Raw genomic sequence first — 16,751 nt, forward strand, 5'->3', positions numbered from 1 at the left:
TTTCAATTTGATATAATCAAAGCTTTCTATTTTGTGATCAATACTGATCTTTAGTTCTTCTTTGGACATAAATTCATTCCTCTTCCACAGGACTGAGAGGTAAACTATCCTATGTTCCTCTAATTTATTTATAATCTCATTCTTTATGCCTAGGTCATGAACCCATTTTGACCTGATTTTGGTGTATGGTGTTAAGTGTGGGTCAATGCCTAGTTTCTGCCATATTAGTTTCCAATTTTCCCAGCAATTTTTGTCAAACATTGAGTTCTTATCCCAAAAGCTGAGTCCTTGGCTTTGTCAAACACTAGATTATTAAAGTTATTGATTGTTTTATCCTTTGAACCTAACCTATTCCACTGATCAATTAGTCTATTTCTTAGCCAATACCAAATGGTTTTGGTAACTGCCGCTTTATATTATAATTTTAGATCCAGTACAGCTAGGCAACCTTCATTTGTTTTTTGTTGTTGTTGTTGTTGTTTTTTCATTATTTCCTTTGAAATTCTTGACCTTTTCTTTTTCCATATGAACTTTGTTATTTTTTCTAGGTCATTAAAATATATTTGGTATAGCACTAAATAAATAGATTATTTTATTATTATTTATTAGTATTATTATTTATAATTATTACTTATAATTATAAATGTTTATACAAATATATAAAAAATATATAAATATATAAATAAAATATATAAATATAAAATATTTATATAAATATATAAATAAACTATGAAAATATAGAAATAAAATATAGAAATATAAAATGTTTATATAAATATGTAAATAATTATTTATTATTGTTATTATTATTATTTAATATTATTGTTAGTTTATTAGTATTTTCATCTTTATTATATTTACTCTTCCTATCCAAGAGCATTTGATATTTTTCCAAGTGATTAGATCAGACTTAATTTGTGTGGAAAGTGTTTTGTAGTTTTGTTCATATACTTTCTAATTTTCCCTTGGCAGAAAAATACCTAAATATTTTATACTATCAGTAGTTATTTTAAATGGAACTTCTCTTTGTAACTCTAACTATTGGATTTTGTTAATGATATATAAGAATGATGATGATTTATGTAGGCTTATTTTGTATCCTGCAACTTTGCTAAAGGTGTGGATTATTTCTAATAGGTTTTTAGTAGAATCTTTGGGGTTTTCTAAGTATACCATCATTTCAGCAAAGAGAGATAATTTCCTTTCCTCATTGCCTACTCTAATTCCTTTGATCTCTTTCTCAACTCTTATTGCCAAAGCTAGCATTTCTAATACAATATTGAATAGTAATGGTGATAGTGGGCAACCTTGTTTCACTCCTGATCTTATTGAGAATGGTTGAAATTTATCCCCATTAAATATGATGCTTACTGATAAGATTTTAAGTAGATGCTACTGATTATTTTAAGGAAAAGTCAATTTATTCCTATACTCTCAAGTTTTTTGGTTTTGTTTTTTTTTAATAGGAATGGATGTTGGATTTTATCAAATGCTTTTTCTGCATCTATTGAGATGATCATATAGTTTTTTGTTAATTTGGTTATTAATATGGCCAATTATACTGATAGTTTTCCTGATATTGAACCAGCCCTGCATTCCTGGTATAAATTCTACTTGGTCATGGTGTATTATCCTGGGGATGATTTTTTTGTAGTCTTTTTGCTAATGTCTTATTTAAGATTTTAGCATCAATATTTATTAGGGAGATTGATCTATAGTTTTCTTTCTCCATTTTCAATCTATTTGGTTTGGGTATCAGTACCATGTCTGTGTCATAAAAGGAGTTTGGTAGGACTCCTTCATTCCTTATTTTTTCAAATAGTTTATATAGCATTGGGGCTAATTGTTCTTTGAATGTTTGGTAGAATTCGCATGTAAATCCATCTGGTCCTGGAGATTTTTTTTTAGGGAGTTGATTAATAGCTTGTTCTATTTATTTTCCTGAAATGGGACTATTAAAGCAATTTACTTCCTCTTCTGTTAATCTGGAAAGCCTATATTTTTGGAGGTAGTCATCTATTTCACTTAGGTTATCAAATTTATTGGCATAAAGTTGGGCAAAGTAACTCCTTCTTATTGCTCTAATTTCCTCTTCATTGGTGGAAAGTTCCCCCTTTTTATTTTTAAGACTAACAATTTGATTTTCCTCCCTTCTTTTTATAATCATATTTACCAAAGGTTTATCTATTTTATTGGTTTTTTCATAAAACCAACTCTTAGTTTTATTGATGAGTTCAATAGTTTTTTTTTTTTGTTTTTTTTTTACTTTCGATATTATTAATTTCTCTTTTTAATTTTAGAATTTTAACTTTAGTATTTGATTGAGGGTTTTTGATTTGGTCTTTTTCTAGCTTTTTAAGTTGCAAGCCCAATTCATTGATCTTCTCTTTCTCTATTTTATTCAAGTAAGCCTCTGAAGATATAAAATTTCCCCTTATTATCATTTTAGCTGCATCCCACAAATTTTGATATGATGTCTCATCTTTGTCATTATCTTGAGTGAAATTATTAATTGTGTCTATAATTTGCTGTTTCACCCAATCATTCTTTAAAGATGAGATTATTTAGTTTCCAATTACTTTTTGGTCTATTTACTCCTAACTTTTTGTTGAATGTGGTTTTTATTGCATCATGATTTGAAAAGAAAGAATGAATTCTTTATCTTTTCCAATTCATGAGTCCTACTTTCCAGGGATTTTTTTAACCTTTTCCAATTCATAAATTCTGTTTCCCTGCACTTCCTGGAAATTCTTTATTTTTTCCAATTCACATTTCAGGATGTTGTTACTCTCTTGCATAGCTTCTCTTTTCTTTCCCCATTTTTCTTCTAATTCTCTTTTAAGATTTTTAATAGTTATGTGATGGGGGCCAGGTAACATTCCCTTCAGGATATTATCTGGAGACTGTCTGCTATTAGTCTCCTCGGGGTTGCAAACTGCTCTCTTTTTGTATAGAAGCTATCCATCATCCTTTTAATTTTTTTACTCATTTTTAAAAACCTATAGGGTCTGCCTTCAGTGCAAGGAGTCTACCAGCTTCCTTTGCAGAACAGGGATAGGTATGGATGGCAGCTCTCTTGTGAACGGGCTGCAAAGGTATGAGGGTGCTCTGGCAGAGAGTTTCCCCCACACACACACCAGAAGTTATTCAGAGCTGGTTAGCATGGGCTGGGCTGCTGAAGTGCCCAGTGAAGAGCCCCTGCTGTGTGGCCTAGTGACTGCCCTGAGGCTAGAGGCTGAACAGTGAAAGTGTCACAACCCCAGGCCAAAGCCCACCTTTGGCTGTAGATATTAGCAGCTGACCAGTGAATAGCATTAGCAGCTGACCAGTGAATAGCCCTCCACACAGACCGAAGTGTCTCTGCCCCAGGAAGCACAGTCACTACAGCAGAAATTTTGCTGCTATAGAAGTTCCACTGCCTCAGGCCAAACCCCACACTGCAGATTAGAGGCTGCCCCGGGCTGTGTGCCCCTGCCTTGCAGGTCCTTAACTGCCCCCAGGAAAAGCCCTGTACAGCAGAATGGGGCTGCACAGTAGTGCTGTCATCTGTGCTGAGTCACTTCTGGTTTTGGCTGGGCAGATTATAAGTTCTGGCATTTTTTAAAGTGGCTTGGATTTCTCTGCTGATCTGCTGTTTTGCAAGCAGAGTAGAGCAATCAGACTATGCTAGAGTCATCTGTCTCTGTAGCTTTTCTAACCCTAGAGGCCTCCCCAGCCTGATCTGCACAATATGCTAGCCTAGTTCTATCACTGCCCATGCCTGTCTTTTTCCACCCTTCAGGGCAGACCTTTTCTGACAAAATTCCAGATTTTCTTCAGCTGGTAAGTTATTATACTTCTAATCTTCATGGGTTTTACCAGTCTAGCGCTATTTTTGAGGCTGAATTAAATAGTTGGTAGTGAGGGTAAAAGAGAGAGCTTAGAAAGTCACATGTGGCTTCTCCGCCATCTTGGCTCCCAGGTTTAATTTTTTAAAAAATAGAAAAACTATGGGAAAATTAACTCCAAAAAAAGGAAGAAAAGCAAATTACCAGTATCAAAAAGGTAAACAGTAAATTAACCAACAATGAAGAAGAAATTAAAGTACTCATTAGGAACTATTTTGCCCAATAGTCTGTCAATAAAACTGATAATCTAAGAAAAATGGATTTATGTTTGCATAAGTATAAATTGTCCAGGCAAAACAAAAGCAAAAATATATCTAATTCAAAGAGACAAGGAAGGAAACTACATTTTACTAAAAAGATGTAATTGACAATGAAGTAATATCAATTGTAAATATATATGAACAAAATGGTAAGCTTTCACATTCTTTTAAAAATTTAAATGATTTACAGAAGGACATAGGTAGTAAACTTATACTAGTAAGAAACTTCAATTTTCCCCTCTCAGCATTAAAAAGCAAATTCATCCACAAAATAAATAAGAAAGAAATAAAAGGGCTAATATCACTTTTGAATGCCAAAGACAAGCACAGTAGTAGGCAGTTTAATGATATGCCTTTGGAAGAGGGATCTTCTTGTGTGGTTAACAATCCAAGCAAAGTGGACTTTACAAAAATAAGTTAGCTCACTTAAATTAAAGGCTGAAAGTGATATGTCACTATTAGACTATCTGTATGCCCAAAATACCTCCAATCTTGGGAAGCCTAAAAAAAAATCTGTTTCCCAAATCAGAGCTAATTGGATGAAGTAGCAATACCTAGAATGAAGAGAATGTTATTTCCAACCTCCATCAATCCTGCCCTTGAGAGACTGAAATAAAAAAAAAAAAAAAAACAAGGAAGGAAGGACTGAAGGATGGAAGGACGGAAGGAAGGACAGAAGGAAGGAAGGAAGTTAAGAAGATGAAAAGAATTTTATGAAAGTTAGATATAAAAGGTCTCTGAAAAAAAAGATTAAGGAAAAAAGAAATACCTTTTTCTCAGCAGTACATAAACTATACAAAAATTGACTTCACGTTAGGGCACAAAAACCTTGCCATCAAACAAAGAAATATTCGATGTGTCCTTTTGAGAAAATAATACAATACAATTATATTCAAATATATATATATATTCAATAAATTCAACATATCCCAATAAAGGGTCCTGGTAGTAGAGTAAAAATTAACTTGAAACAAAATAAATAAATACTAAAGAATGAATAGGTCAAAAAGCAAATCATTTAAAATATCAACAATTTCTTCCACAGAATGACAATATCAGAATTTGAAGAATGCAGTAAAGACTAGAAATTTGGGGAAATTGTATATTTATAAATGCTTACAAAAAATATACCAGAGAAAAAGCAAGTCAATGAATTGTACTTGCAAGTAAAACAATTTAAACGAACAAATTAAAAATTCTGAACAAAATTCAAAATTAGAAATCCTGAAAAAGAAAAGAAAACTAAAAAAAAAAGATTAATAAAATTAAAATCAGAGGAAAATTTGATAAAATAGAAAACCTTTGAACTAAAAAAAAAATAAAAGATGGTTTTATAAAGAAAACAATAACAAGAGAAAAGCTAAATGAAAAAATGAAAAAAGAGTAAATTCACCAACCCATAAATAGTAATTAATGCAATTATTGAGAGCTATTTTGCCCAATTATATGCTAATAATTATAAGTGTAATGGATGAATATTTACAAAAATGTTAATTGCTTACATTAACAGAAGATGAAATAAACATATGTACAATCCTATCTTTTAAAGGAGAATTGAATGATCCATTATATTCCCCAAGAAAACTTCCAAGTAAAAGCTGGATTTACAAGGGATGATTTCCAAACATTAAAATACAATTAATGTTAATACTATAAAAACTATTTTAGAAAATACAGAAAGAGTCTTACCAAATTCATTTTCTAACTCAAATATAATGTGATATTTAAGCTAAATGCTGAAAAAAGTTGAAAAATAAATCATAGGCCAATTTCCCTAATGAATATTGATTCAAAATTTTAAAATAAAATACTAGTTACATTACAATAATATAACATAAGGATCACACACAATAACCAGATGGGATTTATACCAGAAATTAGAGATTGGTAGAGGATTATCAAAACCATTATCATCAATAACAAAACCAACAAAAATCAGATGATATTTTAATATTTGCAGAAAGATCTTTTAACAAAATATAATCCATTAAAAAGAAATCCATACTGGAAAGCAAGGGAAAAATTAAACTTTCCTTAAAATAATGAATATTATCAAAAATCATTATCAAGCAGCATCCAAAATTAAAATAAACTAGAGACTTTCTCAATGATATCAAGGATGAAACAAGGATGAACATTACCTCCATTATTATTCAATATGGTACTAGAAATGTTAACTATAGCAATAAAAAAAGAAAAAGAAATCCAAGGAATTAGAATAGCAATAAGGAAATTAAATGATCACTTTTTGTAGATTATTTGATGGCATTCTTAGAGAATCCTAGAAAAATCAACTGAAAGGGAAGTTTAAAACATTAATTTTAGCAAACTCACAGGATTTAAAATTAACTCTTCCAAAGAAATAGCATTTCTATACATTACCAACAAAGCCCAATAGCAAAAATTTTAAAAATCCATTTAAAATAACTGAATATAATGTAAAATATTTGAGTGTCAGGAATGCTTCACTAGTGATTGATGTAGCAGAGAGCCTACTCTGCTAAAAAAAAATATATACCTATTAAGAAACTACCTGAATTCAGCTTGGTTCTCCCCATCCCAATCCTCTTGTGGTCTGAGAGAGAGAAAAGAATCCACATGACTTGAACTCTTCTGCTTACATAATATATGGGATTGTTTAAATTTTCAGTTTGTACTGCAATAATTCCTATTGAAATCTCAACATTTCCTACTGGGTTATTCTCTAGACATATATAAACAGGGGCACTTTAAACCTTTGAGGAGATTCCCTTGAATCAGTGACCCATTCATTGTTCTGTCTCCTAAACTTACATTGTTGAACAAAGAACAAGAAAATTATGCAACCATTCTGTTTGCACTAAAAATTTATGTTATACAACTTCAAATACATTGATATACAAACCTCATTCATCAACTTACTGTACCACCCTCCAAATGGCTCTTAATTTTTTCATTCTTCTTCAAAATTCTGATAGTGCATCTTTCCCCACAATCTCACCTTTCTTCAAAATCTCTAACACCTTCCTTCCTTCTCTACTGCCATTCTGTCTTCTGCCTTTTAAGCATAAATTCTTATATAAAGCAATTTACAATATGTGTTTCAACTCGTTCTTCCCTCATTCTTGTCTTAACCCTAACATTGTGACTTCAAATTCCATCCTTCCTCTGAAACTTGTTTCTCTCAGGTTGTCAATGATCTTATTGCAGCTACTCCTGCCTCACTGATAGGCTCTTCTCTTTAAGATTTTGGGTCCCCAGTCTCTCATAGTTCTTCTCCTACCTATCTGCCTACACTTCTTCAGTATCTTTTGCTCTAAAAGGGCATCATACTCCAACTCATGCCCTCCAACATTAGGTGTCCCAAGAAGTTCTCTTTTTGGCCCCTACCCTTCTGTATATCATTTATTTGGTGATCTCAATTCCACATCCATCTTCCATAAGCTGAAAGAGGGATGTTTCTAAAATACAAGTCTGGTCAAATTTCTTCGCTCTGCAAAATCCTTTCAGGGTTCTTCATTGTATTTTGAATCAGAAACAAACTCATTTTTCTGTCATTGAAGGTTCTCTATCACTAGTCTCCTAACTATATTTCTAAACTTACTTAGCAACATTGCTCTTCAGGGTTTCTATGTTCCACCTACACTGGATTTTTAAAAAATGCTAACAAATTCTTCCTCACACATTACTTTCAACTTTTATAATATTGTAACTTACACTTGATTAATTGTACTTACTATTAAGAATCTTGGGAAGAGAACCAATAAACTGGGAAAACATTTTTTACATTCAAAGGTTCTGATAAAGGCCTCATTTCCAAAAAATATCTCAAATTTATAAGAAATCAAGCCATTCTCCAATTGGATAAATTATCAAAGGTTATGAACAGACAATTTTAGATGAAGAAATTGAACTATTTCTAGCCATATGAAAAGGTGTTCCAAATCACTATTGATCAGAGAAATGAAAATTAAGACAACTCTGAAATACTACTACACACTTCTCAGATTGAAAGATGACAGGAAAAGATAATGATAAATGTTGGAGGGGATGTGGGAAAACTGGGACACTGATACATTGTTGGGGGAACTGTGAACGAATCCAACCATTCTGGAGAGAAATTTGGAACTATGCTTAAAAAGCTATCAAACTGTGCATACCCTTTGATCCAGCAGTGTTTTACTGGCATTATATTCCAAATAGGTCTTAAAAGAGGGAAAGGGACCCACATGTGCAAAAGTGTTTGTGGCAGCCCTCTTTGTAGGGGTTAGAAACTGGAAACTGCTGAATAAATTATGGTATATAAATGTTATGGAATATTATTGCTCTATAAGAAACGACCAGCAGGATGATTTCAGAGAGATCTGGAGAGACTTACATGAACTGATGCTAAGTGAAATGAGAAGAACAGGAGATCATTATACATGGCAACAACAATATTATATGATGATTAATTCTGATGGACATGGCTCTCTTCAACAATCAGATGATTCAAATCAGTTCCACTTGTTCAGTGATAAAGAGAGTCATCTACATCCAGAGAGAGGACCATGGGAACTGAGTGTGGAACACAACATAACCTTTCCACTCTTTCTGTTATTGTTTGCTTGCATTTTTGTTTTCCATCTCAGGTTATTTTCTTTCTTTCTAGATCCAATTTTTCTTGTGCAGCAAGATAACTGTATAAATATGTATACATATATTATATTTAACATATACTTTAACATATTTAACATGCATTGGACTATCTATCATCTAGGGGAGGAGGTGAGAGGAAGGAGAGAAAAAGTTGGAACAGAAGATTTTGCTAGGATCAATACTGAAAAATTACCCATGCATATGTTTTGTAAATAAAAAGCTATAATAATGATAAAAGAATCTTGGGATTTTGTAATTTATCAATAGAGGAATCACTCCCAACAGTGAAATTCTGAATCTCAATAATTTGAGGAAGATAGGGAAAGGAAGTTTATTTATACTTTCATAATTTTAGAGAACTTCTATATTGGGAAACTTTCTGTACATATATATACATATATAAATGAGCAAAGCAACAGGAATCATTTCTGCTTTAGGAAGTCTACTTTTGTTGCAGAAGTATGGCACAGGGAATAGAGCACCAACACAGAAGTCAGGAAGACATTAGTTCACATGCAGTCTCAGAGACTTAATACTTATTAGTTGTGTGACCCTGGACAAGACACTTTACTCCAAATGCCTCACCAAAAAAAGGAAATATAATTTCCAATTCATTTTTTCTTTATTAAAAGAAAAAGAAAAATGCCATGCATTTTAACTTCTATCTTCTATAAAATTACACTTTCATATTCTTAACTCTTGATTCATTTCACTTTTTTCTCACTGGCAAAAGTGCTCTTGACACACAACAATTTTTAACTAGCCAATTACATTTTCCAAAATATGCATAGTATTTTTCTTCGCACATTTTATTCTTGCATTTACCCAAATACTTGTTACACCTCTTAGTGTGACCAAGTTCACCATATCCTGTTGAAAGAAGAAAGGATGTTTTAAAAATCTTTATAAACCCATAGAAATAGAGATATTCTGTTATAATCTGAATCACAGATTAGTAAATTCATTCATTGATTTTTTAAAAATGTAATCCATCAATAATGTTATATGGTATAATTGGGGGGGAAATCTTGGTCTCAATAATAGAACTGGTTTTCATTCCAATGTTTAAAAACAGTGTAACTTTGTGATTCTCACCTCTTTGAGCCTTTATTCAATTACTTATAAAATGGGAACCATCTTACTATAACTACCTCTAACTAAAGACTAAACTACCTTAAAAGATTGGAAGAATAGAGACTGTATAGAGACTGCACCTGAGTTTTCACTGATATTGCATATTTAACCATGTCTCAGTCCTACTTAGTAAATTTTCATGTCTCTCTTTACCTCTAGATAGAGAGCTAGACCTGAAATCCAAAATGCCAGAGCTCTCACATGACTTCAGACAAATATTTGAACTTTGCTGGAAGAAGAAGAAGAAGAAAGAAGAAGAAGAAGAAGAAGAAGAAGAAGAAGAAGAAGAAGAAGAAGAAGAAGAAGAAGAAGAAGAAGAAGAAGAAGAAGAAGAAGAAGAAGAAGAGAAAAAAGAAAGAAGAAGAGAAGAAGAGAGGAAGAAGGAAGAGAGAGAAGAGAAAAAGAAAAAGAGAAGAAACAATAACAACAAAGTATAGAAAGAAAAAACTGAACTTAAAAATGCTAGCTATCTCTTCCAAACAGCAAAAGAGACTCAGATTCCTGGTTGATTAAAAATTAAGAAAACTAGTTCCTTTGCCACTAGAAAAGAATTTTGTGGATATTAGAAGAAAAAAAACTGAGCATTTGGATTAGGGATCTTAGCAATTATCTAAACTATTCCCTTTAATTTTATAGATAAGGAAACTGAGGCTCATGGTGGAAAAAAGGAGGAATTGATAGGCTCACAAAACCATTAAATACCCTAACCAAGATCTCAGTCCAAGTCCAATGACTCCTAAGGGAAAGGGTGTATTTTTAGAATACAATCCATTGCATCTCAATGTTTTTTCATAAGCAACCTGATGATAATGCTGTCAGTACAAAAAAAAAAAAAATTAGTTTGGGGGGACAAAGAAACTAAAGCAGTTTTACTTAATTTGTAAGACAAAAGAATAGTATTTGGAAGAAATAAGTTCTTAGTAGCTCTGACCAGGAATAGAGTATAAAGGGAAAAAATAGAAGATTTTGTAAGGAATGAAATGAAAGGAGCAAGAGGTATTATAAATTGCTCAATAACCAAGTATTTCTTAAATATTTCTTAAATATCTACTATGTCTTAGAAATTATACATATAGTGCATCATGATGCAGCAGGAAAAGATACAAACTTTTTTTCCTCCACTTGGATGCATGACCTCTGAGTTTGAATCTAAGCTTTGTGGCTCACCTTGTACAAGTTACTGACTTCAATTTTCTCATCTATAAAATACAGTAGGGGCTTTGCTAGTTGGCTTCTCAAACCCTTCCAACACAGGATCTTACAAATCTGGTGTGATTCTGAAAATATTTTGAATCTATCTTACTCCAAGATGTCCTAAATGCATAAGCATCTCTCAATGCAGGATCTCTCCATCCCTCTCAGATTAGCCCTTCCTCCTAATGGCCATAAGCGAAACACTATCTATTTAATTTTGTTCTCATAATAAGCTCCTTGACCTAAGTGTTTATATGTAGCCTTTCCCTTAATATTCCTTAGTGTTAGAGAGGCCCCAATACTACTCTAAATGCCAGAACATCTGGAGGACCTTTATTGAGCTCATTCTCCATATTCATAGTGTTATCTCTTTATAGATCAGTCTGCTCCTTACCTGTGCCAGTACAGTAGATGATCACAAAGAGCACCATGAAAACCAGGTGGAAGATCCTCATGATCTGTTGATTGGAACTGGAAAATTATAGACACACTGAGGAAAAGTCAACTAAACAGTCACTAGAAGGCCATAAGACAAATGAGGTCAGAACTAACTAGAATTCTGTTATGCTTTACTGAGTTCACTTCAGCTCCTACACACAATCTAACAGAAGGAAATTTTTCAAGACACTGGAATGCCCTTGTGTATACTTATGGTTAGGGAATTACCCAATAGGAAAGGAACATGGAGATTTTTAAAAGGAAGTTTTGCCATCCACACTGAAATTATAAACAATCACACATATTATGCAACCAGAAAAGAATGCAAGTCATGTGTACTCTTTTCCCACCCTCTGGCCACAAGTGAATTAGGATGGGAAGGACAAAGTTGAGTGATTTGGCTCAGACAGCTTCTGTCACAATTTCTTTCTATAGGGGAGTCTTTGATTAAGCCAAGTCAATAAAATAAAAATGTAAAACCTACCTAAATGAATTTACTTATTCAATGTAATGATCGAACTACCAAAAATCACTTTATAGGGCTAAAAATAATAAAAATATAGATCTGGAAGAACAAAACTTTAAGGATATCAAGAAAATAAATGAAAAAATATTTGAAAACAGGTGGCTTAGCCATATCAGATTTCAAAATCCATTATCAAGTGGCAATCAAAAGTAGAATGGGTGTATTAGTGGGAAAGATTAGGCATATAGTAAATGAGAGTAAAAAACCTTAGAAATCAAAAATCTAAGTTTTAGAGACAAGATCTCACTATTTGGCAAAAAAAAAAAATGTTATCAAAACTGGAAAGCAGCATGAAAAATAATCAGCTTTGTCCAGAATATTATACTCTATACCAAGATGAAGTCAAAATAAGTAAATGATTTAAACATACAGGATGATACCCCAAACAAATTAAGAAACCAAGTAATACCTTAGCTATCAAATTCATCAGAACTAGAAGAATTCAAGATTAAAAAATAAAGATTATAAGATGTAAATTGAATAATTTAATCATATTGCATTAAAAAGGTTTTTACACAAACAAAACTAATGCATCTAAAATTAAAAAGAAAGCAGAATGTTTTGAAAAATTTGCAACAAATTTCTCTGATAAAACCCTCATTTCTCAAATAAATAGAGGACTATATCAATTATGTAAGAATACAACTCATTCCCCATTTTTAAAAATGTGTTCAAAAATATGAACAGGAAGTTTTCAAATAAATAAATCAAAGCTACATAAAGTTACATAATCATATTCTAAATAACTTTTGATTAGAGAAATGGAAATTAAAACAGTGATGAGGAAAAACCTTTTATCTATCAGATTGACTAATATCATAGAAAAGGAAATTGATAACTATTGAAGGAGAAGTGAGTGAAATTGTGAATAGGTGTGAGAATTAGCGTGGGAAATACCCTCTGACCGGCACAGGTCTTATGCTAAAGAATTTGCAAACTCAAAATCTGTGTGGCAAAAGGGATTTATTGGAACTGAGAAGCCAGCTTTGCTAGGAAGACAGACTTCTTAATGGGCAAAAAGTAGTTAGGAAGATAGCAAAGGTTTACACTGAGAAGAGAATATCTTCACCAGTGGGCAAAAAAAAAGTCCTGGCAGATCAGCTTGCTAAGAAAGAAGGCTGCTTCATTTGTAAACATAATCCTGTTTAAGACTTATGCAAAGAATCAGGGTTCAGAAGTGTCTTTTATAAGCCATCTGAGGGTCCTGCTTTAATTCAAAATTGAATGAGATTCCCTCAATTATTGGCAATGCCCTGGGTTTAAATCTCTAATTGAAAAGAGATTACTTATCTTGGGAGTTTTGAGCTACTGTGAGTGATTGTGGACTAATCTTCAACTCAACAGAGGAGATATCCATATCCCTGGCCTGATCTCCAACTGAGTGAGATGACTCAACTGGGCTACATGAGGATGGACCTCTTTCAGAGGATATTTTGGACACTTCCAGGGTTCACCCCCATCATTTCCCCCCAAAATATATGTTTATTTCAATTATGTAGGACAACTTAGAACTATGTTCCAAAGACTAAAACTGTATATACTTTTCAACCCAACAATACTATTACTAGTTCTGTATCTCAAAGACATCAAAAAAAGAGGAAAGCATCTACTTATACAAAAAAATATTTATAGCAGTTCTTTTTTCACAAGGCAAAGAAATTGAGAAGATGACTATTAATTAGGAAATGGCTAAAGTGTATATAACTTGTATATAACTATAATGAAAAGCTAATGTGTTATAAAAAATGAGCATGAAGAATTCAAAATGTGGAAAGACTTATATGGACTAATGCAAAGTGAAATTAGCAAAACCAGGAGAAAATTATATACAATAACAGGAATATTATACTAATTGTGAATGACAATGACTCTCAGGAATACAGTGAATGACCCAAGAAAATTCCAAAAGATTCATGATTAAGAAAAAAAAAATGGTATCCACTTTCAGAGTGTAAAGGGCTGAAACTCTGAATAAGTGCACTGGAATCAGACAACCAAGCAATTAAGACTAATTACCTATTGGGCAATACTCTATTAGCATATGCTTGGAAAAATGGCCCTTCTCACTATTCCATGCTGGTGCTATCTTTTGGTATATACAGATAATTGTAGGAGGGATTAGAGGGTGGAGTGAGACAAGCCAGAGTCACTTTGGAGGAGACAAGGAGAAGGGAGATCAGTTGGTGGAGAGAGTGGGGCAGTTTTGTAGATCCCCTTCATTTCTCCCCCTAAAGGCCAAGGACTTTTGCTTATCCTGACTCCGGTTAATTCTGAGGCCTCCAGGGAGCTAACCCAGAGTTGCAACAGAGAATAAAGCAATAAATTCTAAATGCAAATTGTAGCATGTCTTTCATTTTTTAAAGTTTTTTTTTTCTATTGTGTTCTTTTTGTAGTTTGTGTTGTTGTTCACAACATGAGAATCATGAAAAAATTTTAAAAACAAAAAACAAATGTTAAAAAAAATTTTATATAATTTGCAAAAAATTAATAAAATTTTGTTTAAAAAAAAAGAAAGGAAAAATTATAAATGACTGAGAGTTTTGGACTTCATACATTTGAATTTTTTTAAATTTCATTAATCTTATTTCCAAGAAGTTTACATTTGAATGAGTGGGAATAGCTCTGTATTTGTCAATTGCAAAGGGAATTAAATTGTTACCCACCAAATATTTCTTGAGGATAATCATGAGAACAGACTGTAGTTACAGTGAGAATCCTTTTTCCCAAAGGGATCATCAAAAAAGGGATAAGGACCCATATGTACAAAAATTTACATATCTTTTTGTAGTGGCAAGGAACTAAGAACAATGCATTTCCATCAGATATGGAATGGCTTATTAAATTATGGTATATGAATGTAATGGCATATTAATGTTCTATAAGAAATGATCAGCAGAATGATTTCAAAAGACCTGGAGAGACTTACATGAACTTATACTAAATGAAGTAAGTAGAACCAAGAGAATATTGTATACAACAACAACAAGATTATATGATGATCAACTCTGATGGACTTGACTCTTTTTAAGAATAAGGTCATTCAAGTCAATTCCAATAGACTTATTATGGAGAGACCATATGCATCCAGAGGGAGGATTATAGGGACTGAATATGGATCACAACATAGTATTTTCACCTTTACATTATTTGCTTTTTTTTTTCCTTTCTCAGTTTTTTTTTCCTTTTTGATATAATTTTTCTTATGCAGTATGATAAATGTGGAAGTATGTATAGAGAAATTGCACATATTTAATACATATTGGATTATGACCAGCAGGATGAATACAGAGAGACTTGGAGAGACTTACATGAACTGATGCTAAATAAAATGAGCAGATCCAGGAGATCATTATATACTTCAACAAAAATACCATATGAGGATGTATTCTGAAGGAAGTGGCTATCTTCAGCAATAAGAACATCCAATTCAGTTTCAATTGATCAGTGATGAACAGAATCAGCTACACCCAGCAAAAAGAACACTAGGAAACAACTGTGGGCTGCTTACATTTTTGTTTTTCATCCCAGGTTATTTTTACCTTCCTAAATCTGTTTTTCTTGTGCAACAAGAGAGCTGTATAAATATGTATACATATATTGTATTTAATATATACTTTAACATGTTTAACATACATGAGACTGCCTGCCATCTAGGGGAGGGGGTGGAGGGAAGGAAGGGAAAAGTTGGAACAGAAGTGTTTACAAGGGTCAATGTTGAAAAAATACCCATGCATATATGTTGTCAATAAAAAGCTATAATAATAATAAAAAATATATTGGATTACTTGCTATCTAAGAGAGTAGAGTAGAAAATAAAAAGGAGAACAATTTGGAACACAAGGTTTTTCATGGGTGAATGTTGAAAACTATCTTTGTATGTATTTTGAAAATAGAAAATTATTATTTTAAAAAATATCTTGGAATTTCCTGGCTAGATTTCTTTCTAAAGGACCTAAAACCATTCTGACTATCATTGATTGATCAAGAATAGGTCTTAAGCTAAGTTCTAATTGGTCATTGTTTGGGTCCCAAATGACTTAGATCAAATGTAAATAGTATTAATTTCTGTTTTGACCAAAGATCCTGAGAGTCTTCTGATTCCAGATTTATTGATTTAGATTTTTTTAAACTGGGTTAAAGAGGCCATTCTTTGCCTCAGTCATTATTTAGTCTTAATCACTGAATGGGTGTGGTCTCAACCAAACTGGGACCTGTAAAAGACCTTAATTTCCCATGGCCAAAGTCTCTCACTGTTTCCAGGACCATCTCCAGTCCTCCTGATTTATTCTAGCCACTAGACTTAGATGACTCTTGAGAAGAAAGTGAGGCAGGTGATCTTGCACAGCCCTCCCTCACTCAAATACAATTCACTTGCATGCGTGGCAACACTTCTCTTATGTTATACTTCTCTTCAAAAACAAAGGGTAAATAACAGCAAAGGTTAATCAAAATTTCTCATGCATCAGGACCAGATAGCATACAGATTGGGGAAAAAAAAAATGAAAAAATAACTATTTACAAGGGTATTAATCTATCTATTTGGGGAAACATCATTGATATAGAGAAACAAATTCAAAGTGATTATTAATTAGTTCAGGCTTATTAGAGACACACCAGTCACCTCAAACAAAAATACTAACTTGGAGTCAGAGAGCCTTCCTTTCAAGTAAAAACCTTTGACACTAAGGAGTCACC

The sequence above is a fragment of the Sminthopsis crassicaudata genome, chromosome 2 (genome assembly GCF_048593235.1).
Source record: "Sminthopsis crassicaudata isolate SCR6 chromosome 2, ASM4859323v1, whole genome shotgun sequence".
Classification (NCBI taxonomy): domain Eukaryota; kingdom Metazoa; phylum Chordata; class Mammalia; order Dasyuromorphia; family Dasyuridae; genus Sminthopsis; species Sminthopsis crassicaudata.